At 40.9% G+C, this 27,800-nt stretch overlaps 1 protein-coding gene across 1 annotated transcript in view; it reads left to right on the forward strand.

Moving 5' to 3' along the window:
- Positions 1-27,800, forward strand: part of ATRNL1 (attractin like 1) — an 802,972-nt gene that overhangs the window by 736,642 nt on the left and 38,530 nt on the right. The gene's annotated exons all lie outside the window — the stretch shown is intronic.

Raw genomic sequence — 27,800 nt, forward strand, 5'->3', positions numbered from 1 at the left:
TGTGTGGAAGAGAAAACCTTTGTGCATTTTTAGAGGAAATGTAAACTGGTCCAGACACTATGGAAATCAGTATGGAAGGTCATCAAAAAAACTAAAAATAGTTACCATATGATTCAGCAGTTTTATTTCTGGGTATCTATCTAAAGAAACCAAAAACGTTCATTTGAAAAGATATATACACTTCAATTTTCTTTGCAGTCTCATTTATAATAGCCAAGATATGTAAATATCCTAAGTATTCCATCAACGGATGAATAGATAAAATGATGTGAGGTATATATATGTATATATATATACACACACAGATATATATATATTATTCAGCCATAAAAAAAAATGAAATCTTGCCATTTGTGACAAACTGGAAGGGTCCCAAGGGAATTATGCTTAAGTGAGATAAGTCAGACCAAAAAACGCTGTATAATCTTGCTTATATCTGGAATCTAAAAATAAACAAAATTGAGCTCGTTGTCATATATATAACAGAATGTTTCTCTTCTTTATATCTCACCTTTCTTACAAGAAGGGTGCATCCTGTCCATTTGGAAGACGTTGAGTTCTGCTGAGCATGCTGCTGCTGGACTAGCAGTTGCACTTTGGAAGCAAGCCTGAGGGCGGCTGAGTTGCTCTACGTTTAGAACACAGAGAGCTGATTGCTCCCAGAGGGGATCTGGGGGCCCAGGGCTGGCAGCGGAGATGGCAGTGGGAGTCGAAGGCCAGCAAGGGGGAAAGACAGCTGACAGGGTATGAAATGTGACTTCAAGGAACTCCCTCCAAAAATAATTTTTCTAATGCCTACTGCACTCACAAATGCTGAGTATGGACAGTCTTATGATGTGAAGCAAACAAGGATCTTTGTTACATACCTGAGTCAACATGACAAAGGAAAGTTTCCCGAGGAAGCCAGAATTCAAGGAAACTTAAAAGATCACCATAACCTCGCCTTCAAGAAGGAACAAAAATCTTTGAAAGTACTTCATGCTTCCACAGGATGAAGAAAGAGGTAAGAGGAATAAAGGGGAATTTCAATGAGACTTTGGGGGATGAGGAAGCCCTGCGCTAACTCCGAGGCTGCATATAAAGCCTAGTGTCTTAAACATAATTAATATTGAATCAGTGATGCTAATTAGCATAACTTTTGACTGAAGATGCACCAGAGGGGATTGCTGATGGCCCACTATCCACCAAGCGATTGGAGGAATAGGCCTGAGATGATGGTTATATTTCTCTGCTTTATAGGCCATGAAATTAATGACTAGAACAGAACTTTGGCATCGTGTTGCTTTTCCTTAATTTTGCTGTCCTTTAGGAAGTCACTTTGAGCTTTGTTCAGGAACTTGCTGGCCTTGTCACTATTTATCCAGTAGACAATACTTTAGACTCACTTCCTCAAAAATCTAAGAGCTTTGAAATTGGCTATAGACAGGTGCAATGTATGTAAAGCAGTAACACCTAAGGGAATTGTATTCCTTGTCTATAATTGCAAGGATGTTTACCAGGCTTCTGCAAAATACTGGAGTTGCAATACAGATGTTCTGCTGCTGCTGCTGCTAAGTCACTTCAGTCGTGTCCAACTCTGTGTGACCCCATAGATGCCAGCCCACCAGGCTCCCCAGTCCCTGGGATTCTCCAGGCAAGAACACTGGAGTGGGTTGCCATTTCTTTCTCCAACGCATGAAAGTGAAAAGTGAAAGTGAAGTTGCTCAGTAGTATCCAACTCTTAGCGACCCCATGGACTGCAGCCTACCAGGCTCCTCCGTCCATGGGATTTTCCAGGCAAGAGTACGGGAGTGGGGTGCCATTGCCTTCTCCATAGATGTTCTGGTAATCTCCATAAACTACCAAGGAAAGCTAGTGTTTGAAGTAGCTACCAAGATTTTAACCATTGTTGAATTGTTACCATGGTCAAGAATATGTTCTTATAAAAGAAATCTTTATCCTATTAATACTTGTTTAAGACAACCGCACAGTCATGTTGTGTCTGGGATGCTGCCACCTGATACCACTGGACAGTGAGAGTGGCAATGAAATTCTTTCCAAAATCTACCACAAATATCTACTCCTTCTGTTTATACAAAGGCAATCATAATGGCTTTTGCTTCTGGCAGACTGAAATAACATGGGGGCCTGTGTAGAAACACTTGGAGTCTACAAAATGAGCTTTTAGTTTATCCCCTGGTAGTTAATATATACCTCTAGGTCAATTAAATGGCTCCTAATCGCTCAGTTGTAACTGTGGTTTCACTCACAAGCTGTGTGTGGTAATTCTAGTTTACTTGTTTTCTTAAGTAAAACTCAAACTGCCGTGTACATGAGATCCAGAATAATGATAAAAACTGAAGTAGGCCAAAGTGGGCTATATAATTAAAGCAGTTTCATCAAAAGCTTCTTATTGTAAATTGCTGTTATACTGTTAATGTCCTCTTGGTTTCTCCAAAGATCATTTCTAAAAACACAATAAAATAAAAGGAGCAATTTACTTTCATAACTTTAGCACAAGCATTCAAAGATTTGCATGATCTGAAATGAGACTAGAGGTACAAAGTCCACGGTGGTTGTGTGTATTGAAGGAACAAATCCACTCTGGTCCTTGGGGGACACAGCTGAATCTATCAGAGGTATTTGTTGTAATTCACATTCTTTCATGCAGTACAAGGGCTTCCCAGGCGACGCTAGGGGTAAAGAACCCTCCTGCCAGTGCAGGTAGAAGTTAGGAGATGATGGTTCGATCCTTGGGTTGGGAAAATCCCCTGGAGAAGAGCATGGCAACCCACTCCAATATTCATGCCTGGACAATCCCACGGACAAAGGAGCCTGGCGGACTACAGTCCATAGGGTCGCAAAGAGTCAGACATGACTGAAGCTACTTAGCACACACACAGCAGTATATTCCCAGTTGCCAAAAAGTTATCCCTCCAGCGGTATGTTTTTACACAATCTCAGTGCATCATGTTATTCTAATGTGAATGCGTCACTTATAGCTCTGGGACACTCCAGCAGGGGCTTATGGTCACTTCCTCCCCAGTCTTGCCTGTGAATCCTACATCTGAGCAGAGTGAAACATCTGTCTCCCCTACCCAGGAGAGCCAGCGCCCCTGCTTTGTACATTCAGCAAATACCTAGTGAGCATATACACTATATAAGATAACACTAAACACCAGACAAGGTAAATAAGGACCAGCCCGATACTCAAAGATGTTAATATCCTGTGAAGGAAATAGACTTTAGAGCAGTGGGTGTTCCCCCTCCTTTTTGCCCATGGCATTTTGTTCTGTGGGTATCATCCAAAGGGGATGTGCAAAAGAGGATTCCTTGAAGCATTCTTACTAGAGCTGGTGCCTGAACTGGGTCTAGAAAGTTGTGAGGAATTTGTCAGGTCGATCACATAGAGGGCAGAGATGTTACCGGACAGAGGAGAGGGCATGAATGAAGGCGGAAAGGGTGGCTTTGTATTTGCTCGCTTGATTGACCACGTGGATAAGGATGCCATCGACCGAGAAAGAGACCATAAAACGAGAAAATGGGATGCATACTGGAACCCCAGTTAGATTCCTCTATGTTATTGTCACTGTTACTGCCATCACATCCTCCTCAAACTATATTACCCTTATCCTTTCCCCTAATATAGTCAGCAAGTTGATAAAAAAGCCACATTGCCCTCTCTGAATGGATCCGGTGGAATGTTGTCTTCCTCACGTGTCACGTGTTCTCTTGGATTATTTTTCTTCCTGTACTGTACTATTAAGTTATAAAGAAACTCATGACCCACAAGTCAGGAAGCTTAAATTGGCCAATAATCACAAAATATTTAATATTAGAAGGGTATTTTAAACGTATGCTCTAAAAAGCGCTAGATCCACATGATTTTATAGGCAAATTGTTTTAAACCTTTCAGAAAAAAACCAATTCAAATGCTAATTAAACTATTTCAGAGCATAGCGATCTAAGTCAACTTTTTCTGAAGCAAGTATAACTATAGTCCAAAACCTGAGAAAGAAAGCACAGTAAAAAGATATCTTGACAAAATGGCTATATAATTTATTTAAAACAATAAAGGTATAAAAATACCTACTAAAAGCCTGGAAAATAATGAGAAAAGAATAATTATTTTAGATACTAAAACACAAAGCTATAGAAATTAAAACACTGCAGGGCTTGGACTAAATCACAAATCAATAAAATAAAAAATAAAGAGTACCGAAATATGCACAAATATATGTGGTTATTCAGTGCAATAATGAAGAACATCAAATATGTAAAAGAAGGATAATTTTTCAATAATGGTATTGGGACAGTTGCCTTATACTATTAAAAATATGAATTCATTTATCCTTACTTCCAAATAAGTTCTAGATGGATAAAATAACATACTGTAAAAAGACACATTAAATATATTAAGTCAAAATATGAGTAAACAATTTTATAACTTTTAATTGGAAAGACTCACCAAGAAAAAGACTAAATGTCCATGATGGCAGTACTGACACATAAATTCCATAACCAAAGCCACAGTGAAAGGTTAAAACCCAGCTGACAAACCAGTTACAACATTTATAATGGATTCAGTATTCCTAACGAAAGTGTCCTGATTAATTAATTTTTGAAAACAGATGTGCCAATAGGAAACAGGCAAAGGAAGTGAACAGGAATTGACAAACTTGCATACCAAAGAAAGAAAGAGGAATGGCCTATAAGAATGCAAAAGGTATTAAACTTTGCTAATACTTAAGGAACGGATAGCATCACTGACTCCACGGACATGAGTTTGAGCAAGCTCTGGGAGTTGGTGATGGACAGGGAAGCCTGGTGTGCTGCCGTCCGTGAGGTTGCAAAGAATCGTACATGACTGAGCAACTGAACTGAAGGAAATGCAAAGTTGCGACTATAGTAAATGATTTTTTATGACCTGTTAGAGAAGACCTGATGCGGAAGCTCAAGCTCCAATACTTGGGCCACCTCATGCTAAGAGCTGACTCATTGGAAAAGACCCAGATGCTGGGAAAGATCGAACGTAATAGGAAAGGGAGTCAGCAGAGGAAAAGATGGTGAGATAGCATCACAAACTCAATGGACATGAATCTGAGCAAACTCCAGAAGATAGAGAAGGACAGCGGAGCCTGGTTAGCTGCAGTACGTGGGGTCCCAAAGAGTTGGACGCAACTTAGCAAATGAACAACAACAAAGAGAAGCAAAGATGAAACAGTTCTGTACTATCCACTGTTAACAGTGTTTGAAGAGAGGAACATGCTCACGCATTGTTGGAGGGACACAGTTTTGGAGGCAACATTTATCAAAATGTGGAGTGCACTCTATCAACCTCTCTTCAGTTCAGTTCAGTTCAGCCGCTCAATCTGACTCTTTGCGACCCCATGGAATGCAGCACGCCAGACTTCCCTGTCCATCACCAACTCCCAGAGCTTCTTGTCCATCGAATCAGTGATGCCATCCTACCATCTCACCCCTGTCATCCCCTTCTCTTCCCACCTTCAATCTTTCCCAGCATCAGGGTCTTTTCCAAGGTGTCAGTTCTTGGCATCAGGTGGTCAAAGTATTGGAGTTTTAGCTTCAGCATCAGTCCTTCCATTGGATATTCAGAACTGATTTCCTTTAGGATGCACTGATTGGATCTCCTTGCTGTCCAAAGGACTCTCAAGAGTCTTCTCCAACACCACAGTTCAAAAGCATCAATTGTTTGGTGCTCAGCTTTCTTTATAGGCCAACTCTCACATCCATACATGACTACTGGAAAAACCATAGCTTTGACTAGATGGACCTTTGTTGGCAAAGTAGTATCTCTGCTTTTTAATATGCTGTCTAGGTCGGTCATAACTTTTCTTCCAAGGAGCAAACATCTTTTAATTTCATGGCCTCAGTCACCATCTGCAGTGATTTTGGAGCCCAAGAAAATAAAGCCTGTCACTATTTCCATTATTTCCCCATCTATTTGCCATGAAGTCATGGGACCAGATACCATGATCTTAGTTTTCTGAATGTTGAGTTCTAAGTCAACTTTTTCACTCTCCTCATTCATCAAGGGGCTCTTTAGTTTTTCTTCACTTTCTGCCATAAGGGTTGTATCATCTGCATATCTGAGGTTATTGATATTTCTCCCGGCAATCTTGATTCCAGCTTGTGCTTCTTCCAGCTGGCATTTCTCATGATGTACTCTGCATATAAGTTAAATAAGCAGGGTGACAAAATACAGCCTTGACGCATTCCTTCCCCAATTTAGAACCAGTCTGTTGTCCCATGTCTGGTTCTAACTGTTGCTTCTTGACCTGCATACAGATTTCTCAGGAAGCAGATCAGGTGGTCTGGTATTCCCATCTCTTGAAGAATTTTCCACAGTTTGTTGTGATCCACATAGTCAAGGGCTTTGGCATAGTCAATAAAGCAGAAGTAGATGTTTTTTTTGGAACTCCCTTGCTTTTTTTCATGATCCAGTGGATGTTGGCAATTTGATCTTTGGTTCCTCTGCCTTTTCTAAATCCAGCTTGAACATCTGGAAGTTCACATTTCATGTACTGTTGAAGCCTGGCTTGGAAATTTTTGAACATTACCTTGCTAGCATGTGAGATTAGTGCAGTTGTGCAGCAGTTTGAGCATTCTTTGGCATTGCCTTTCTTTGGGATTGGAATGAAAACTGACCTTTTCCAGTCCTGTGGCCACTGCTGAGTTTTCCAAGTTTGCTGGCACATTGAGTGCGTCACTTCCACGTCATCATCTTTCCGGATTTGAAATAGCTCAGCTGGAATTCCATCACCTCCACTAGCTTTGTTTAAAGTGATGCTTCCTAAGGCCCACTTGACTTCACATTCCAGGATGTCTGGCTCTAGGTGAGTGATCACACCATCTTGCTTATCTGGTTCATGAAGATCTTTCTTGTACAGTTCTTCTGTGTATTCTTGCCACCTCTTCTTAATACCTTTTACTTCTTTTAGGTCCATACCATTTCTGTCCTTGATTGTGCCCATCTTTGCATGAATGTTCCCTTGGTATTTCTAATCTTCATGAAGAGATCTCTAATCTTTCCCATTCTATTGTTTTCTCTATTTCCTTGCACTGATCACTGAGGAAGGCTTTCTTATCTCTCCTTGCTATCTTTGGAACTCTGCATTCAAATGGGTACATCTTTCCTTTTCTCCTTTGCCTTTCCCATCTCTTCTTTTCACATCTATTTGTAAGGCCTCCTCAGACAGCTATTTTGCTTTTTTGCGTTTCTTTTTCTTGGGGATGGTCTTGATCCCTGCCTCCTGTACAACCTCACCAACCTCCATCCGACTTCTAGAAAAACCATAGCTTTGACTAGACGGACCTTTTTTCACAATGTAATGTCTCTGCTTTTTAGAATGCTGTCTATACTGGTCATATCTTTTCTTCTGACATCAAGCGTCTTTTAATTTCATGGCTGCAGTCACCATCTGCAGTGATTTTGCAGCTCAAGAAAATAAAGTCTCTCACTGTTTCCATTGTTTTCCCGTCTATTTGCCGTGAAGTGATCTAGAAATTAACAATATCCAAACCAGTATTTAAGGGTAGATTCAATGCTGTTGACTTCAGCATTTTGTACAATGAAAACTTTTAAAATGCCCTAAATGTTTATCGGAAGGAGATACAGTCTCTCTTAGGAGATAGAGAAATCTCTTATGCTGAAGAGTGAACTGAGGGGAGTGGGTCAAGTGTGAGACTGTAGGGAGATGTGGGGACTCTAGAGAACAGGAGGGCGGTTCCTTTCTCAAGGGCACTGCCTCTCAGCTCCAGCTACTTGTTGCTGTGAAATTGCAGAACTGAGCTGGGCTGCCAGGTTTTCCAGTTTTCTGTAAAAGAAGCTAGAAATTGGATTCTGAAACTTAGTGACAAAAGAAAACACCATGTGGCTTTTATTTACACATATATGTCAAATTTGACTTACAAAACGCCAATTTGTCTGACCTAATTTATACTCTGAAATACTATATAACCATCATTGTGGTAGATGGGTATACTGGCCCCACACTGGCTTTCCCTTCTATGAAATGAGTTTATGTACCCCACGCTCTAGAGCTTCCCTGGTGGCTCAGTGGTAAAGAATCCTCCTGCAAGGCAAGAGGAGCCGGAGATACAGATTCAATCCCTGGCTCAGGAATATCCCCTGGAGGAGGGCATAGCAACCCACTCCAATATTCTTGCCTGGAGAATACTATGGACAGAGGAGCCTGATGGGCTACAGTCCATAGGGTTGCAAAGAGTCAGACTTAGTGATTAAACAGGCACAGGTATATGTATTAAAGAAAATTCTGGAGGATATACAAAAATAGTTGATGGTAATTTTCTTGAGATGTGGAGCTTAGGACAGTTTTTACTTCTGTTTGTGTATTTTTCTGTATTTTTTATTTTCTATAACAAATCATCTTTGTAGAAAGAAAATAATTAATATCCTTAGAGGATTGATGGTTGAAAGAAGCTCAGGAGCCACATAGAAGGTAATAAAGTCATCCCATTAGAAGATTTCTCCCCCTAAAAAAAAGTAAATATCTGTCTTCTCCTAAAAACTTGATTGTAGAGCCAAAACTAGCCAGGGAAGTCCCCCCAAAATAATCAAAATGCAGAGATTTGCTTATCAGGATTTTAATAATTATTATAAACCCTAATAACTTTAAGACAGTGTGGTACTGGCACAATACAGGTATATGGACCAATAATGAAATGTTCAACATGTGTACATATCTAGAAACTTGATTCTTGATACAAAGCTAGCAAGTGTGAAAGAAATGAATGTTCCAACAACTAGTGTTGGAAAATTGGCTATCCAAATTTGAAAAATGAAACTGGACCCCTGCCTCACATAGTAACTCAAAATTAATGTCACAAGGCTTTAAAGCTTTAATAGGAAAGGTAATATAAAACATTTCTTAGAAGACAGTCTACAAAAGACTTTAATGACTTTGGAAGAAGGGAGGGATTTATTTAATATAAAGCTCAAGCCATGAAAAAATGATTAATTCAATTACGTTATACAACTTCTGTTCATGAAAAGACTTCATTAACAAATTAAAAGTTAAATTAAAACATAGGAGCTATTAAAAATCTGCAACGGGCAAATATTTTTATTTAGTAATTTTTGAGTGCTTACTGTGTGATAGATACTGTACTCAGAATTTTGCCTATATTAATGAACTTCATTTTCACAACTACCCTGTGAGACAAGTCACATTGTCATCCCTACTTTATGGATATCACTGAGGCACAGAGAGATTAGGAAACTTGCGCAAGTCCACACTGTAGATGGTAATTTGGGATTTGAACCCAGGCAGACTTGCTGCAAAGTTCATTCTTTTAGCCACTTGAACACTGTGTTATACTTCCTCGGCTATAGTAAATAAAGTATGATGATCCAAAATATATAAAGAACACCTACAAATCAATAACAAAAAGACTACAATAAAAAATGGGCAAAAGATTTAACATTCACATCACAGAATAGGAAATATCAGTGGTCAATAGTCATGTGGATAATGCTCAGTTTCATTAGCCATCAATGAAATGTAAATTAGAACTACAAAGAGCTATAATTGCACATTCACCTGATTGGCCAGGATCAGAAAGTTTGCCAAATATTGTAACATCAGGCATACAGGGACTGTAAATTGATCAATATATTAAAGTCATCCTAATAAGAGTTAATTAATTGGTATTTTGATCCTACTGTCTAAAGTCTTTGTTAAAAAAAAAATCCTAGCTCTCTTTAGGCCACTTTTTTTTTTTAATCTAACATGGACACATGAAATAGTCCCATTAAAAATGGAAGCAGATATGTTTCAATTTATAAAATATGCTTATGAAGTTCATTAAATGGCTTGTAAAATATAAAATTAGTCTTTAAAACTTGATGGAAAAATTGAGCCTCATTCAAGTCTATTTTCATTAAGTAGAGGGTACATATTTGAGTGAAAAAAGTATTTAACTTTTTCTTGAGTCTAATTAAGAAGGATTTTTATACTTCTTTGGAGGGGTTGACAAACCAAAATAATAACTGTGAATTAATTGCAGGGTTTTAGACTGTGTTTTATTAATCATTGAATCTGAGGCCCTTTGCCTCATTTCTCACTGTTCCTTGTATGATATTTATCTTAAAATATTGAATCAGTAACAGAAGTGTCAGAAAATTAGTTCACCTCAAACCAGTGTGTATCTTTACCACTGGCCTGTGCAACAGTCTCAGTGATGTTATTATAAGAAGGCCAGAGAGGAAAGATTTTAAGAAAAAAAAAGAGGCTTCTTGTTCTAGAAAGGTTCCTAACATCAGTGCTAAAAATCATCATGTTTAAACTATCATGGTCATAGTGATTAAAAACAGAAACAAAAGCCTCCCCTCCATCCTTCAGTCCAGTCCTGCAAGAATTAAGTCTGAGAGGCGGTCCCTGTCCAGTTTGTTTGAGATATTGATCTGTGAACCATCGGATGCTAACAGCAGCTCATGGGGCCTGAAGTATAATAATAGGGTAGATTATGTTTTCTTTTCCACATCTGCACGCTGAGATTGTTTTGGAGATCTTTCAACTTTGCTCATTATAATCAAGTTGTACCAGCCTTTGTTTTAATAAGATTCTAATCTCGAGGTCTATCCTTCACGTCAATGACTTTACACTGTTAATTGCTTTCTTGTCCTCCATTAAATTGCGGTTGCAATTGCTTCAACTTAACAGGCGATTTGTGCTTTGTATTCTGCCCCATGCTCTGCAGACACACTTACTAACATCATCTTCCTAAAGAACGAAATTACCTATTATCCCTTTAATTTTGATGTACTTTTTTATGTATTTGGTTTCTAGCTAGTGTCCAACCAGGAAGCTACATATTATATTCTTTAAAAAAAAAAAAAAGTTTTGTTTTTTTTTTAAGCAACCTAGCACGGATGGCCAGAATTTATTTCTAGACAGAACTCACAGAGTACATTCGTTTATTGTTTTATAGGACCAATTAAAAAGACAAAGGGGTCTATTCTCCCCTTGATACACAAGAGTGACTTCCATTAACATTAATGGAAGGGAAACACTTGCATAGAGATGAGTGGAGCCATCATATTAGAAAGCGAGAAAAAAAAAAAAAAAAGAATCTGGCATGAACATCTCCATGTTTTTCTCTAGAGAAGCTGTACAAAAAGCAAACAGCTCAATTCACAAATGTGTTTTCCCCCTACGCTTTCTGCTTGTTGTATATTAAAGAAAATCAGTGAATAATTTCAAGGCAGTTCCATCCTCCACAAATCAGTCGGATGTGAATTTGTTATTTTAGCACAAATGACACAACTTACAGAAGGAAGTTGACAATGAAAAGCAGTCGGGAGACTTGACAGGTTATTGCTGAGGCAGAGTCCTGTGAGACCTGCTTTTGGAGGCAGAGGTGAAAGTAGAAATTGGTTACCTGAAGAACTCTGTACACAGAAACTGAATTTTCAGGGGAGCCAGGCTGTCTATGTCAGGCTTCTCTTCTGACACATCTTGCCGGAAACCTATCAAAATCTGGAAACTGCTCCTGACTTTGCAGGGTAGCCTCTGAATCAGTGATCCTCTTGCCCCACTTGTGTGCCTTATGAAACCTTTAAATGTTAGACTGATACAACCTGATGCAAATTGGGCAAGCTTCTCTTTCATCATTTTATTTTCTAGTTAATTGCCTGGGAGGCAGATTATTTAAAGTGTGACTAGGTCCCCATGCCATCATCTTTTCTTTGAAAATATTGAGACATTCATTTTACATCTGGCAGATGTTGAGTTTACATTGGATTTTAACCTTCAAAGATGAAAGCAGCCCTTCTGAGTAACAGCCCTCTCCTTGGTATCTTTCAATCTTGTCTTCATTCTCCTTAGCCTGGGCTTTGACTACAAAATCCAGGCTCCATAGTATCATTTTCTGCCTTCTTTCTTGTTACTATTCATACTGACCTGGAAAATGCTTCTGAGGTGTTTCCTACTTTAATTGCTTCCTTTCTCAACTGTAACAAATTCCATGCTTCAGTGCATTACCTTCAGCTTTCTTTGGAGCCAAAAGAGATTCAGCTCCTGTAGCCAGCATTCTCTTTTTATTTAAAATGTGACCGTATCCCAGTCCTTTATTAATCACTTTTAATATCTTCTCCCTTGTCTTGGGATCCAATTCAACCTTGATCTACTGTTGTCAGAATTCCCTAAAGAATCATCCTGTTTATCCCCTACTCATAACAAAGCTCTGTTTTTTTCATCCTCAGTATTGTGAAGTGGTTTGAGAAATGTATCCAAGGAAAATTGATGGTGGAGAAAGTAGGGAGGACAGTAAAGAGGCCCCATAGGCATTTTATTTTAACTTTATGTTTTTAAAGTACTTTTTTTTCCCCCTAATGTCCCCCATTAGGGCTTCCCTGGTGGATCAGTGGTAAAGAATCCACCTGCCAATGCAGGAGACTTGGGTTTGATCCCTGGGTCGGTAAGATCCCCTGGAGAAGGAAATGGCAACCCACTCCAGTCTTCTTGCCTAGAAAATCCCGTGGACAGCAGAGCCTGGCAGGCTACAGTCCATGGGATTCCAAAAAGAGTCGGACACAATTTAGTGACTAAAACAACGTTTCCCAGTGTGTTAGTTCAGGTCTGCTAAGAAACTGACACCAATATGAAAACAGATGTACAGGAGCTTTATTGGGGGAAATGCCTGTAAAGGTACATAGAGTAAGCATGGATGAGTAAGGAGACACTTAGGCCTGGATGTACATCTGACACCTGTGAAAGGGGAGGGGGAGGAAAGGATGATTGGGTAGGCCCAGCACCATTCTCAGAAATCTTTGGAAGGCCAGTGGGAAAGTCGTCAAGCCAGTCACCTGCTGGAGAAGTCCCTCATCAGGCTGGAATGGAACTGCACTGCTACTCACCATGCTCAGCAGTGGCAGGGAGCAACCTGGGAGAACCCTGGCATCCTGAACATGGTGATGGACCCAAGAGGTGGCAATTGAGGCTGTCGGGCAACTATGTAGGAGATCAAACTGACACCTTTTTAGGCCCCCACACCCAGCTGTTTGTTTTCCCACTTGCAGAGTAGTTACTGCCCTCAGGGTAAGATACCAGCAAACAATCAGAGCAGTCAGTTCCTTCTGGCCAATCTCCCAGTACCAGCTATTGTTCTTTTGAGAATCATCATGGGATCCCTGATGGGCAGTGCAGATCTTTCCCCCACCGAAAGCTCGGAAATTGATGAAAACCATACATCAATTAAATTAGCTCCAAGGCAATGCTGTAGTCAAGGCTGAAAATCCATTTCCTGTTCCCCATTTCAAATTATGTATAGCCATGTTTCTAATAGAGCACATAACAGGTTGTAGAGATCAAACACCATTAAGTCTCTTTAATAAGACTGCCAATATGAAGACGCCCTAAGTTTGAATAGAAATCCACTCCCATTTTTCAAATTCCTGCAAAGACATTTAAGTCCAAATATTTAATAACTTTACAAATTGAAATTCAAAGTAAATGAAGTCTGCAATCAGGTTCTTGTGCCCTACTCAATTAAAATAAAAAATTCCAAAAAAAAAATGAATAAAGAGTTCACTCTCTCCAATATTTTATGTTGTTCAGGGCCAACTACTGGGGTTCTTGATACCTACGGGAGCTAGAGTTTCTTTAGCAGCTTCATTGTGGACTGTCCAGAATTAGGATGGATGTAGTTTCTTCAATGCTTCATAAATTGCTGGGTAATTTTGAAAGAGTCCATGAAGTTCATACAAACCTTGGGATTATTTCAACGCTGACCTCATACTTATCCATACTAGATCTTGAGCTGGTCCCCAGCCCCTAATGTAATTATCCCATCCCCCAAACCGCAGCAGAGATTCAATGGTAAATTAGTGAAGGGTAGGTGGAGAAAATCTTGGTTCTAGTCTCCCAAGAATTCCAGGCCGTTAATGCCTAATGCCCAGAATCCATGACCTGTGAGAATAAATTCAACTGGGAAAAATATTTCCACAAGAGGTTAATTAGGCCTTATACATTTACATCTATGGGGCAAAAATTCCATCTGTTTAAATGTTCCACTCCAGTGAATGTTCTTGACCCAGGAGTTCTCTTTTCAAACACTTATCTTGAGGCCAAGAACTATGTCTGTCATGTACACCATGGAATTTCTGGCACCCAGAACTATGCCTAACATATAGAAGGGGCTTGATAAATAATTGTTGTAATAAAATGGAATATAATAGAATATAATTCCCACTCATGTCATTCAAGCTTCTATATGACCTTAGTTGAAAAATAGCCTGGTTTACAAGGTGACCTGTTAAAACGTCTGTTATAATTTACAACTATGTGATGTAGGAATTTCTAAACACTATGCAAAAAAGGAAAAGTAGAAATAAGTCAGGCTCTGAAACCAATATTACTCTGTCATCTTTAACCTCTGATTTAAAATTCATCACTATAGCCATTTTCGTGCATTCATTTTATGACAAATGTTTACTGTTATAACTGTTTAAATGGTTCTAAACAAAGCATATTTATACAAGTAAAAAATCATTTAACAAAGTGTGATCTTTTTAAAGCTAGTTTTCTGCTAATAAAGTTTGAAAATCGCTGATTTAGCAACAGTAAAGTTGGCTTAGAGCGAGTTTGATCTGCATTCAAATTCTCTGTCACAACATATTTGAGACTCAGGTAACTCTTTTGTAAAATGGAAGTGATTATATAGAACTCAAAGTTTGTTGCAAAAATTGAGAGAACTAAGTAAAATCTTCCAAGCCCCTGGCATAGAGCAGCTCTCTATATGCCTTTATACAGTGGACAATACAGGACAGCAAACAAAACAGGCACTTATTTTAATTTTATTTTCAGTATTTGGAGATATTTTCCTTATTTTAAATAACTTCAACTATAACTGGGTAAAACAGTTTTTATTATTAAAATTAACGACTTTCCACTGTTTTATGTTATTAATTTTTTATACCTCTGCTCCAGCACATACCTCCCACTAGACTTTCAGTGCCTTAAGGTTAAGGATTGTGTCCTAGTCTTCATCATCACAATGGGGGCCATATAATCATACTCAGTAAACTTCTGAATAAATACTATTTTTTAATTCAGCAAACACATGAATAACCCTTATATGTATCTGTCTCTGCTATGATCCTCTGAGATAACTACTCTCATCACACCTGTGTTATAGATGGGGACTCAGGCACAGACAGCTTAAGTGACCTAACTAGAGTCATAGGACTGAGTAAGTGGTAGAGTCAGATGGAGCTCAACGTTGCCTGGCTTCAAAGTCCATTCTCTTGATCCTTACACAGTGCTGCCTCCTCCTGATGAAAGTGATGATCATATCACCCAAAAGGGAGTTGCAATAGCAAGCTGACTGAATTAGCAATTATTCAGTACTAGACTTGAATTGTGGTTTCCATAGTAACCTTAACTCTTTGTTCTTGGGATGTAGTTGTTCAGTTGCTCAGTCCTGTCCAATTCTTTATGACCCCATGGACTGCAGCATGTCAGGCTTCCCTGTCCTTCATTATCTCCTGGAGCTTGCTCAAACTCATGTCCATTGAGTCGATGATGCCATCCAACCATGTCATCCTCTGTCACTCCCTTCTCCTGCCTTCAGTCTTTCCCAGCATCAGGGTCTTTTCCAGTGAGTCGACTCTTCACATCAGGTGACCAAAGTATTGGAGCTTCAGCTGCAGTATCAGTCCTTCTAATGAAATTCAGAGTTGATTTCCTTTAGGATTGACTGGTTTAATCCCCTTGCTGTCCGAGGGACTCCCAAGAGTCTTCTCCAGCACCGAAGTTTGAAAGCATCAGTTCTTCGGCACTTAGCCTTCTTATGGTCCACTTCTCACGTCCATGACTACTGGAAAAACCATAGCTTTGACTACATGGACCTTTATTGGCAAAGTGATGTCTCTGCTTTTTAATACACTGTCTAGGTTTGTCATAGCTTTTCTTCCAAGGAGCAAGCGTCTTTTAATTTTGTGGCTGCAGTCACTGTCCACAGTGATTTTGGAGCCCAAGAAAATTGGCTATGTGTGTTATAAAAGAAGCATTTGTCTCGTTGAGCTCCGTGTGTTGTGGGTGTGGTCTTGATACATGGAACCGTTTTATCTATCAGTACTGTGAGCACAGTGCCTCAGGCGTAAGGAAGTATTTATGAAAGGAAAAAAAAATTCTACTGTAAAATAAGAGAACTACAAAACTTAAATTAAGGAATATCTAGGAAATGTAGTAGAATGCCAACTTTGTTAATTATTCAATTTCACACTCACAAACATTTCAGTACACTTGCAAACAGTCTAGATTTGCTTACTTCATTAGAATCCCTGAGTAAGCAGGATCAACACTGAATCATAATCACTCGTATGTTCCATGAGATATTATAGTAAATATTTTTAAATAAAAATTATAAAAACTTTTCAAATCCTGTTTAATAAATATTTCATGTCAGTATATTTTACTGTATTTGGTGTGATGTGTAGCGGGATCTATGAAGGTCTTAAAATAACCTCGTAATGACTCGTTTCACTTCAGTCCTTCACAAACCACGTAGCCTGTGGCCCGCTTCTCTGTACTTGTACACAGCAGCCATGCTGAATGGAGTCAGGAAGAAAGTGCACATTGTCTTATTTATAAGCTTCATATGTAATCAATTTGTAAAAATTAATAGGTATTTTTCTTGAATACTACCATGCAAATATTTGAATTATGCCTCCTCTGTCTTCTGATTTTGTAACTCTTAAGAAATGCACCCTGGAAGAAGCATCAGTAAACAGCAGTATCAGGAAGGCAGGAGGGGGGAAGCTTGAGAAGGAAGGGCTGGGAGTGACAGGTGAACCAGCTCACCGCCCAGATCATAAACTCCTGAGGCCAGTGACACACCTGGGACCAAGAAAACTCTGTGAATACGTAAAGATTCTGTGAATACATAAAACCAGGGCCCTTAGCCCATGTGCATTATTTTGAATATCCCATGGCTCCTTGTCAGCACCTAGTACAGTCCTCAGCAGTTTGGAGGCTTTCTAGTTTCATAATGCTGCTGTAACGAACCACCACAAACCAGGTGGCTTGCAAGGCAAATTTATCATCTTTCGGTTCTGGAAGTCAGAAATCTAAAACAGGTCTGAAGAGCTGCATTTCTTCTGGAGGTTCTAGGGGGAGAACCTGTTTCCTCACCTCTTCTAGCTTCTAGAGGATACTGGCAGTTCCCACCCCTCCCTGCCCTGCATCCCATCTCCCCATCCCCTGCCTCCATCCATCTTCAAAGCCAGCAACTGTCTGGTAGAGTCTTTCTCAGTTGCATCACTCTGACTGACCCTGCCCATCACTTGCACCTCGTGATTGTATCACATGCATGCTAAGTCACTTCAGTCGTGTCCGACTCTTTGCGACCCTATGGACTGTAGCCCTCCAGGCTCCATTGTCCGTGGGATTCTCCAGGCAAGAATACTGGAGCAGATTGCCATGCCCTTCTCCAGGGGATCTTCCTAACCCAGGGATCCAACCCGGGTCTCCTGCATTGGCAGATGTGTTCTTTACTGCTCATGTCACCTCGATTGTATTGGGCCCTCCCAGATCCCCGACAATCCAGGATTGTTTTTCCCATCTCAAAATCTTTAATTTGGTCACATCTGTAAAGTCCCTTTTGCATGTACAATAGATTCCTGGAATTAGGAATTTACCGTGGCAATTAGGACTTGCCGTGGGCATCTTTAGTGGGTGGTGGTATCTGCCCACCAGAGGCACTTGGCAGGCTCTAGGTGAGTAGACTCCTCAGGCCTCTGAATGATTTCTAGAGCTTGTTCAGCTCATCTTTCTGTGTTCCTTGTACGGCTCCCCTAATGCACCTTGCTTTCTGCCTCTCAAGTTGCTGCCGCATCTCTTCCTACTCATTGCTTTACCCTTAAACTAATGATAGGGAAGTTGTATGATTCACTATCTTCCTTTTATTCTCTTAATAATAATACCCTGTGAGAGACCCTTGATGGGAACGGGAGCTGTGTTCGCAGATACGTGTGTGAGGTGTCTGCATATCCATACTGACATTTTTCTATCCCATATTTATCTGTTTTCTCTACGTTTTAGTTGGAAAAAAAATTTTAAGAAAATTGCCACATGCAAAGAATCCTTTCAAGATGCCGTATGAGTTACTAATGGATGTGGCTAATAATGACCCTGTTCCCCTGCTCCCCACGTCTCTTCTTCCTTGTCCCCCATCATTTAAAGGAATCAGAGGCAGCAGGGGAGTAAAGCTATCAGAGTCAGATCTGCCATGTAGCTGTGAGTCCTCAGTGAATTTCTGATTCTCTCCGTGCCTGTTTTCTCATACAGAAAAGGGAATGGCAGTTAATTTCCTGCTTCATACTGCGCTCAGGAACCAGTATTTCAGTTTTGTCTTTTATTGAAACCCATTTGATTTCCAGAACAGCCCTCTGCCTGCAGGACAGAGGACAAACTCCTCAGCACAGAGGCTCTTCAAAGTCTGATCCTACCCGAACTTTGCAACTTCATCTTTCATTGCTTCCACTGCACACAGCCCTCCAGCAAAACCCTTCTTGCCTGGCCCCAAACATGCTGAAGAGAGGAGATGACAAAGTTCCCTCTGTGTGGGTTTTTTTCCTTCTTTTAGGAATAGGAAAAACTGGGGCTGGGGGAGAGCAAGTATCACCCATTGCTTGAGAGACTTTCTAAAATATTAGAATGATTATCTTGCCTTGGAAAAGGAGAGGAAATAGAGTGTATTTAAATTCAGATAAAAATGAATGCTTCAGTTTAGAATATACAGCTCATCAGACATAACATTGTAGTGGCAAGTGACACCTGGCCAGAAGGATGTTTTAAGCATTATTAAGCCTTATCTTGAGCTTCCCAGGTAGCACTAGTGATAAAGAATCCACCTGACAAGGCAGGAGATGCAAGAGACGCAGATTGAATCCCTGGATCAGGAGGCTTCCCCTTGAGTAGGAAACGGCAACCCTCTCCAGTATTCTTGCCTGAAGAATTCCATGGACAGAGGAGCCTGGTGGGCTACGGTTGGACACGACTGAGCATGCACACACATTACATCAAGCCTTATCTTCCCTAAACAAAGTAGGTGGGCAAGCCAAGAATAACTGAGTTCCTGCTTCACTCAGTGGACATTAGGAGTAAGCAAATAATGGAAAAGCAGCTTCTTCTTGGGATGTCACAGCCTGATTTGGGGAGGGTTGAGCATGGAGACCAGGAAGGGTCCCTCTCATCTCTGAAGACCCCCCTTTTGAGTCACCTGATGCCTTAACACCAGTTAGCTGGTGAAAAGCAACACGCGTCACATTCCCCTTAGGTCACTTTCCTATGAGGAAGAATGCCTCAAGCAAGAGAATATCGTGCTAAGGGATCAGGGCTATGGTAACAGAGGAAATGGGCCGTTGCGCCTTCACTCTCAGCTTCATTCTTCATCCTTCTGCCCTTTACACGGTCCTCTTTTACTTTTTAAGAGCTGTGTTAAGCGTGCTCAATCCGATTGTTCTGGTGGATGGATTTTTGATAGACTGTTTTCCCCAACACCCGTCTCCACCTCTCAAAGAAGCCACCCAGGACGCATGTTATGCCCTTTCATACCCCGAGACTTTTGTACATGCTGTTCCAGCAGCCGAATCAGCCTTTTACCCACCTCCACCAGCACACCAGGCCATTCCTGCTCATTGTCTGTACTCAGCATCAGACCTGTGAAGCTCTTCCTAATGACTGGTGCAACCCGTCAGGCACAGCCAGGAAAGGTCATTAATTAATATTGTATGCTAACCTTTAATGTGTTATACTGAATGTATATGCGTATAGCAGAATTGCCCTGCAGAATTTCCATAAAACATTTCGTCCGGCAGGCTAAACTGGCCACCGTAGAAGTAAAGTTAACTGGCTATGATGTCTGTGTTTCAGGGACATTTAGATGTATATCAAGAGGCAGAGGCAAGAGGGAGAGGAAATGAAAAGAAACCAGATCAATCATCTGAGAAAAACCATAAGCTTCTCACCCTACTTGACAACTAACTTTTCCTTTAAGATACTAAATAACATCAGCAAAACTTCCATGGGAAAGTATGATATATTTTCTTTTTGCCTTACAGCTCACAGGTTGTTTTCATATTCGTTATCACACTGGATCTTGACAACAACCCTGTTCAGTGCACTTTACAGATGGAGAAATCAAGGCCCAGCAGAGCAACCGTTTAAAGTAACAGAGTCACTGGGTGAGAGTTAGGGAAGGAGGGTGTGGTCATCCATCTACCATTCCTCCAACAAGCCTTTAAAAGTGAGAAGTGAAATGTATTAGTCGCTCAGTGGTGTCCGACTCTTTATAACCCCAAGGACTATAGCTCGCCCAGCTCCTCTGTCCATTCTCCAGACAAGAATACTGGAGTGAGTAGCCATTCCCTTCTCCAGGGATCTTCCTGATTCATGGCTCAAACCCAGGTCTCCTGCATTGCAGGAGATTCTTTACCATCTGAGGCACCAGGGAAGCCCCAAAGAGGTGATGGTGGTGGTTTATCGTTCAGTTGTGTCCTGCTCTTGCGACTCCACATACTGTAGCCCACCAGGTTGCTCTGTCCATGGCCGACAGCAATAGCTGGGATGTCCTACGCTAATAACAGCACAAGGGAACACAGGCTCTGGTTTCGCCCCTCAAGAACCCGCTGCCTTGTTTGGCCCATGCTCCATCCTGTGTTTCTCCCCCTTACTGCTTATTTGAGCCACCTATTATCTGAGTAACTCGTTCCATGCTCAGTTGGAAAGTTTGAAATCTGGAAGGTCACAATTTGTGATTCATTTCCTATGTCTGCATACCTTAAAAGAGCTCCATATCATGTGCTTCCTTTATGCAGTTTTTCTTGCCACCACACCATGTGCTAACATCAGACTATTAAATGATTGAATAGTCATCTTCTGACTTAAACAGCTTCCCGTCCATTGGAAGAACTTGGTTGGAAGAACTGCAGGAGGCAGTGGCACCCCAGTCCTGAAGGTTTTTATTGATAATGAAGATATGAAATGACAGCCACAGCAAGGGGAGGAGCAATCTAGGGAACTGTTACCAACAAATACAATAAAATGTTGACTGGTTTATTATAGGGAATGCTCATACAAATAAGGGAAAGCTAATACATCAATACAGAAAGAGACAAAATACACAAAGAAGCAATCGATAAATAGACTGATGACCAATAAAAAATATTAAAAGCTTATCATCTGAGTAGTAGTCAATAAAATAGATATTAAAACAGTGTCAAATTAAAGCATCTGTCAAATTAAAGAAAAATTATATATATATTATATGTATATACAATGAAATAGGCATATTTTAAACATCATGGGTAGAGATATAAGCCTCTGTAAAATAAATTGGGACCATGTATCAAGAGCTTCAGCATGGTTCATATTCTTACACTTGTGCTGTGCTTAGTTGCTCAGTTGTGTCCAACCTTTTGCAACCCCATGGACTGTAGCCTGCCAGACTCCTGTCCATGGGGGTTCTCCAGGCAAGAATTCTGGAGTGGGTTGCCATGCCCTCCTCCAGGGGATCTTCCCAACCCAGGGATCGAACCCAGGTCTCCCACATTGCAGGTGGGTTCTTTACCATCTGAACCATTAGGGAAGCCCTTAATGAAAATTTTCATTTTTCACTTTTCATTCTTGCACTTAGTAGTTTCATTTTTACGAATCTGCTTGAAGGAAACAAGCAGAAGTCTGATCAAATAATCAAAAGCAGAGATGGTCAACCCAGCATTATTTTTAATAGTATAAAATTGAAAGTTTAGATAAATAATAGCAAGAAAAACGTACGTAAATGATCATGTAGCCATGTGTTATATAATAATAATGCAAAGAATATTTAATGACAAGGGGAAATGTCAGTTCGTTAAGTGTTCAAAATTCATTCACCTAAATCTTGGAAGAATGTCATGGCTCTTCATATGGTGAGAATGGTGAGGTAAGAAGAGACCTTCTCCATAACTAAGAGGGCATGTGAGGCGGGAAGGGGACACTGGGCTGAGGACCAGATGCCCTGGCTGCCACCACTAACTAGCGAGGTGGCCTTGGTAAGGTCTCTAGACTACCCAGATCTCCCAGTCCCTCCCAGTGCCCTCTGCTTCTGCCTCAGAGTGAGGACTGTGAGATGATGTTATGAGAACTGCCTTGTGGTGGTGAAGCTGGCTGCTGTTAGTATAGAGTGCAGGTGCTCAAGAGGGAAAATTATTAGTAGGAGGAATGCTGCTGCTGCTGCTGCTGCTGCTAAGTCGCTTTAGTCGTGTCCAACTCTCTGCGACCCCATAGATGGCAGTCCATCAGGCTCCCCTGTCCCTGGGATTCTCCAGGCAAGAACACTGGAGTGGGTTGCCATTTCCTTCTCCAATGCAAGAAAGTAAAAAGTGAAAGTGAAGCTGCTCAGTCGTGCCAGCTCTTAGGTACCCCATGGACTGCAGCCTACCAGCCTCCTCCGTCCATGGGATTTTCCAGGCAAGAGTACTGGAGTGGGTTGCCATTGCCATAGTAACTGTAAATACACTTTATAAACTAATTTTCAGTTTACGTTTAATATTTTAATTCATTCCTAATTTTCATTTTTTTTCCACATTGAGAGCATGCATCTCCCCAGCTCTCATCAGCATCTTAAAAAAAGAAAGTGGAAGTGTTAGCTGTTCAGTTGTGTCTGACTCTTTGTGACCCCATGGACTGTAGCCCACCAGGCTCCTCTGTCTGTGGAATTCTGCAGGCAAGAATACTGAAGTGCGCAGCCATTCCCTTCTCCAGGGGATCTTCCCAACCCAGGAATAGAACCTAGGTCTCCTGCATTGCAGGCAGATTTTTTACCATCTGAGTCACCAAGGAAGCTCCTTTCACTCAAACAGTTCTGAGTCCTTTGATCACACCCACCTACCCCAGCTCCCAGAGATGGTTCTGGCCTCACATGGAGCCTTGCAAAGTAGAATTGTGGTTAAGATGATCAGCTGCAGGGTCAGGACGCCTGGTTCAAACCCCAGCTATGTCACAGTACCTGTAACAAAACCTAAGTCAGCATGCTCACACTGCTGTAAATCCACAGTTTCTTCTACTATAGGGATGTTGGAGATAAGAACCTCAACCCCATTGGAACCATGGGAAGATCAAATGAAATGGTCCAGCTAAGGGCTTGGCTAGTGCAACACCTGGCCCAGAGTCAACAATAAATGGTATAGGATATATTATTATCATTACTGCTGCCCCAAACTCCTGCGTGGCTTTCAGTTTCCAGTTACAGAGCAGTGCTTCTAACATGGTCTGGTTAAGGAGTCCAGGACATGTCAGCCAGCGCAGGAAGCATAGGTGATGTTACAGAACTTGGTAGAAATCCCAACAGACATCCAGACTGCCTGTGGATTCCCCAGACTGTGAACTCCAAACTGTGGATCCCTACTTTGATGTAGGTTTTGAGTATAAGTGGAAACTGGGAATGGTTACATTTGAAAACACTTCATGGAGAAATTGGGAGGGATCGTGTGTCAGGGAAACTGAACACTGGGAACGGATATGCATTGAGAGGAAGAAATGTGATGTGATCTATGAAGCATGTGGAAGTGATGGAATCCTAAGTTCCTGTGACCAGAAAGCAGGCATTTGGGGGTGAGAAGCCACAAATGAGTCAAAGTAGAAGGAAAATGAGGCACACATTGAGCTCCTTCCAATTTATGAACGTGTCTCCTTATTTTTCAAATGTTAAGCAGTGAAATAATGGAAGATAAATATGGGCTTTATAGTTAAGATATATCCATCTGAATGCAGAGTTCCAAAGAATAGCAAGGAGAGATAAGAAAGCCTTCCTCAGTGATCAATGCAAAGAAATAGAGGAAAACAATAGAATGGGAAAGTCTAGAGATCTATTCCAAAAAATTAGAGATACCAAGGAACATTTCTTGCAAAGATGGGCACAATAAAGGACAGAAACGGTATGGACCTAACAGAAGCAGAAGATATTAAGAAGAGGTGGCAGTAATACACAGAAGAACTATATGAAAAAGATCTTCATGACCCAGATAACCACAATGGTGTGATCACTCATCTAGAGCAAGACATACTGGAATGCAAAGTAAAGTGAGCTTTAGGAAGCATCACTCAGAATAAAGCCAGTGGAGGTGATGAAATTCCATTTGAAAATTCCTATTTCATATCCTAAAAGATGATGCCGTAGAAGTGCTGCACTCAATACGCCAGCAAATCTGGAAAACTCAGCAGTGGCCACAGGACTGGAAAAGGTCAGTTTTCATTCCAGTCCCAAAGAAAGACAATGCCAAAGAATGCTCAAACTACTGCACAATTGCACTCATCTCACACGCTAGCAAAGTAATGCTCAAAAATTCTTCAAGCTGTGCTTCAATGGTACGTGAACCAAGAGCTTCCAGATGTTAAAGCTGGATTTAGAAAAGGCAGAGGAACCAGAGATCAAATTGCCAACATCCGCTGGATCATAGAAAAAGCAAGAGAATTCCAGAAAACCATCTATTTCTGCTTTATTGACTATGCCAAAGCCTTTGACTGTGTGGATCACAACAAAGTGTAGAAAATTCTTCAAGAGATGGGAACATCAGACCAGTGACCTAACTCCTGAGAATTCTGTATGCAGATCAAGAAGCAACAGTTAGAACTGGACATGGAACAACAGACTGGTTCCAAAATTGGGAAAGGAGTACGTCAAGGCTGTATATTGTCACCCTACTTATTTAACTTATATACACAGTACATCATGTGAAATGCCAGACTGGATGAAGCACAAGCTGGAATCAAGATTGCCAGGAGAAATGTCAGTAACCTCAAATATGCAAATGACACCATCCTTATGGCAGAAAGTGAAGAGGAACTAAAGAGTTTCTTGATGAAAGTGAAAGAGGAGAGTGAAAAAGCTGGCTTAAACTCAACATTCAGAAAACTAAGATCATGGCATCTAGTCCCATTCCGTTCAGTTCAGTTCAGTTCAGGCGCTCAGTCATGTCTGACTGTTTGTGACCCCATCGCTTCATGGCAAATAGATGGGGAAACAATGGAAACAGTGACAGACTTTATTTTGGGGGCTCCAAAATCACTGAAGATGGTGATTGCAGCCATGAAATTAAAAGACACTTGCTCCTTGGAAGAAAATGACCAACCTAGACAGCATATTAAAAAGTAGAGACATTACTTTGCCAACAAAGGTCTGTCTAGTGAAAGCTATGGTTTTTCCAGTAGTCATGTATGGATGTGAGAGTTGGCCTATAAAGAAAGCTGAGCGTCAAAGAATTAGTGCCATTGAACTGTGATGTTGGAGAAGACTCTTGAGGGTCCCTTGGACTGCAAGGAGATCCAACCAGTCTATCCTAAAGGAAATCAGTCCTGAATATTCATTGGAAGGACTGATGCTGAAGCTGAAGCTCCAATACTTTGGCCACCTGTTGTGAAGAATTGCCTCCTTAGAAAAGACCCTGATGCTGGGAAAGATTGAAGGCAGGAGGAGAAGGGGATGACAGAGGATGAGATGGTTGTATGGCATCACTGACTCAATGGACATGAGTCCAAGCAAGCTGTGAGAGTTGCTGATGGACAGGGAAGCCTGGCATGCTGGGGTCCATGGGGTTGCAAAGAGCTGGACAGAACTGAGTGACTGAACTGAACTGCACTGAAGTATGAGCTTTAGAGACAGAAGAAGATTCAAACCTCAGCTTTGCTACTTCCTTATAGCCCTTGGAAAAGCCATTTAATTTCTCTAAGCCTCCATTTCCTATTTGTAACATAAGTATAAAAATGCTATATCCCACCCCACTCTTGGGAGAATTCGCTAAAAAGAAATACTTGTAGAGAAGCAAGCATATATTAAACAGTGAATCCCTTCCTTCTCTTCAGTAGAGAAATGTTTAATGCAAAGATTGCATTTTATGCATTTGCTGTGTTAGAAGTCAGTATTGTTCTTGTGGCTTTGGAAATATCTAATCAAACATGCTTGTAAGTCTTTTGAAGATTAAAAATATTTGACAGTTACAAACAGGTCAAGTGCTAAGGATGTAACGATAAGTTAGACAAAGTTTTTGCCAGTTGGAGCTTCCTAGAAAGCTGTTGGGAAAGACAGCAGATAATTAATATGTATACAAATGATGCATAAAAGAAAGCTTTTCATTGAAAAAATAAGATATTCACACGTGCTTAGTTTGCATGACTTTTAAATGGAGATTTTGCTGATTGATTGATGGTCTTAGCTGGTGATAAGAACAAGTGAATAAAATCCTGGACTCCAAGGTAGCAGATCCTAAAGAGATTAGAGTGAGGAGGTAGATTTTGAGCTGAGAAGGCTCACATGTTGATGTCTAAAAGCGTGCATTCTATAAATTGTGACATCTCTGAAAACGAAGTCAGCTAGCTTTCCTAGGCCAGCAAATTGCCAGTGACCCTAGAGAATTGTGTGAGGCCACAATTTAATTGCACAAGCTTTACGAGATCTGCAGTCCTTTATCCCATTAATTCAACCTGCAACTGTGTTCTCCTATCCTTTTGAATATGCAATTCTCATTGATTTCAATGGGAGTTACAGACTCAGAAAAAGGGAAGAATTGGGCCAATTATCTGTTCAAAGCAGAGCATCATTTAAAGCACAGTTTTAAAGTGTTTTCAGGCACATTAGTGAGTCAGATCCTCACTCATTTGTCCAGAAGGCTTTCCAGTTTGAATGGAGCGTTTTAAAGGGCAGCTTCCTTCCCCAACATCTCCTGTCATACTCACGCATCAGTAATCTGATTGTGACTGCTGGGAGGCAGTGACTTTACATTTTAGTCTCCATTTTACTGCTGAATTGTTTCGGATTGAAGCTTTAGCCTAATCATAATTACCAACCCCAAATAACATTACAAATTCCTAAAATGCCTGTTGAGCTCAGACTGGTATTCCACAGGGCACGTTAAGTCGACCTAGCCTTGACCCTCAGAGACATTTTTGTTTGAAATAGTCTCCGTCCATCAGTCCCACAGCAACAAACTGCAAAGAGGGAAAAGGGCTGTAAATACAACATGTAAAGCCACATGAACTTGTGCAGCCAGTGAATACAGCCTGGTGATTTCGGCTTTCCCTCACCTTATGGTCTAAGTGTTACAGCATGTGGCTGACCAGTTAATATCTGTAAAACAAATCCTAATTTTCTACTGACTCCCATTCTGTAATTCCACACGCATTAGAATTCACAAAAGTCTTATTTGAAAATGTCAGTGGGGAGAGATCCAGATGAGGTTAACTGCCAGACACCCCAGCTCCCCAGCTGTCCAGTGTCTGTAAGGCACCTCTCCACACTGGGACCAACTGCAGTCCTGGGAGCTCAGAATCTCTCTTTGCTGGGCCTTAGAAAGTTATTTCTTCTACTTCAAGATACCTTGCTTGACTTTGTGTACCAACACCCCTTCTTCGCTTTTGTCCCAGTATTTAAAATGTTCAGTAGGACCCGGCTTGGGATTGGTCTCCATCAGAAGTCCTAAGTGGAGCACTGAGTCCTTTTGCTATGCAAATGAAGAGGATAAGCCATATCCAGCCATACAGGTTGCCCAGCCCAGCCCACGTATGGCAACAGTGCAAATGCCGTCATCTTGCAGCCCAGCAGAGGGAATGTTGTAGGGGTTTGGGGGTGGATTCTCATTCTGCCTTCAAGTTTAGTGGCTGTAAGATCTTGAGCAATCCATCTATGACCTCTATAAGAGGAGGCCATGATATTCAGCTTCTGGAGTGATTGTGTGAACTAGACGTGATAAGTATGCCAAAAGCCTGCTCAGTAGGTAGTGGTTTTCTGTTTGGTTGGTTTTG

Source organism: Ovis aries, chromosome 22 (genome assembly GCF_016772045.2).
Source record: "Ovis aries strain OAR_USU_Benz2616 breed Rambouillet chromosome 22, ARS-UI_Ramb_v3.0, whole genome shotgun sequence".
NCBI lineage: Eukaryota > Metazoa > Chordata > Mammalia > Artiodactyla > Bovidae > Ovis > Ovis aries.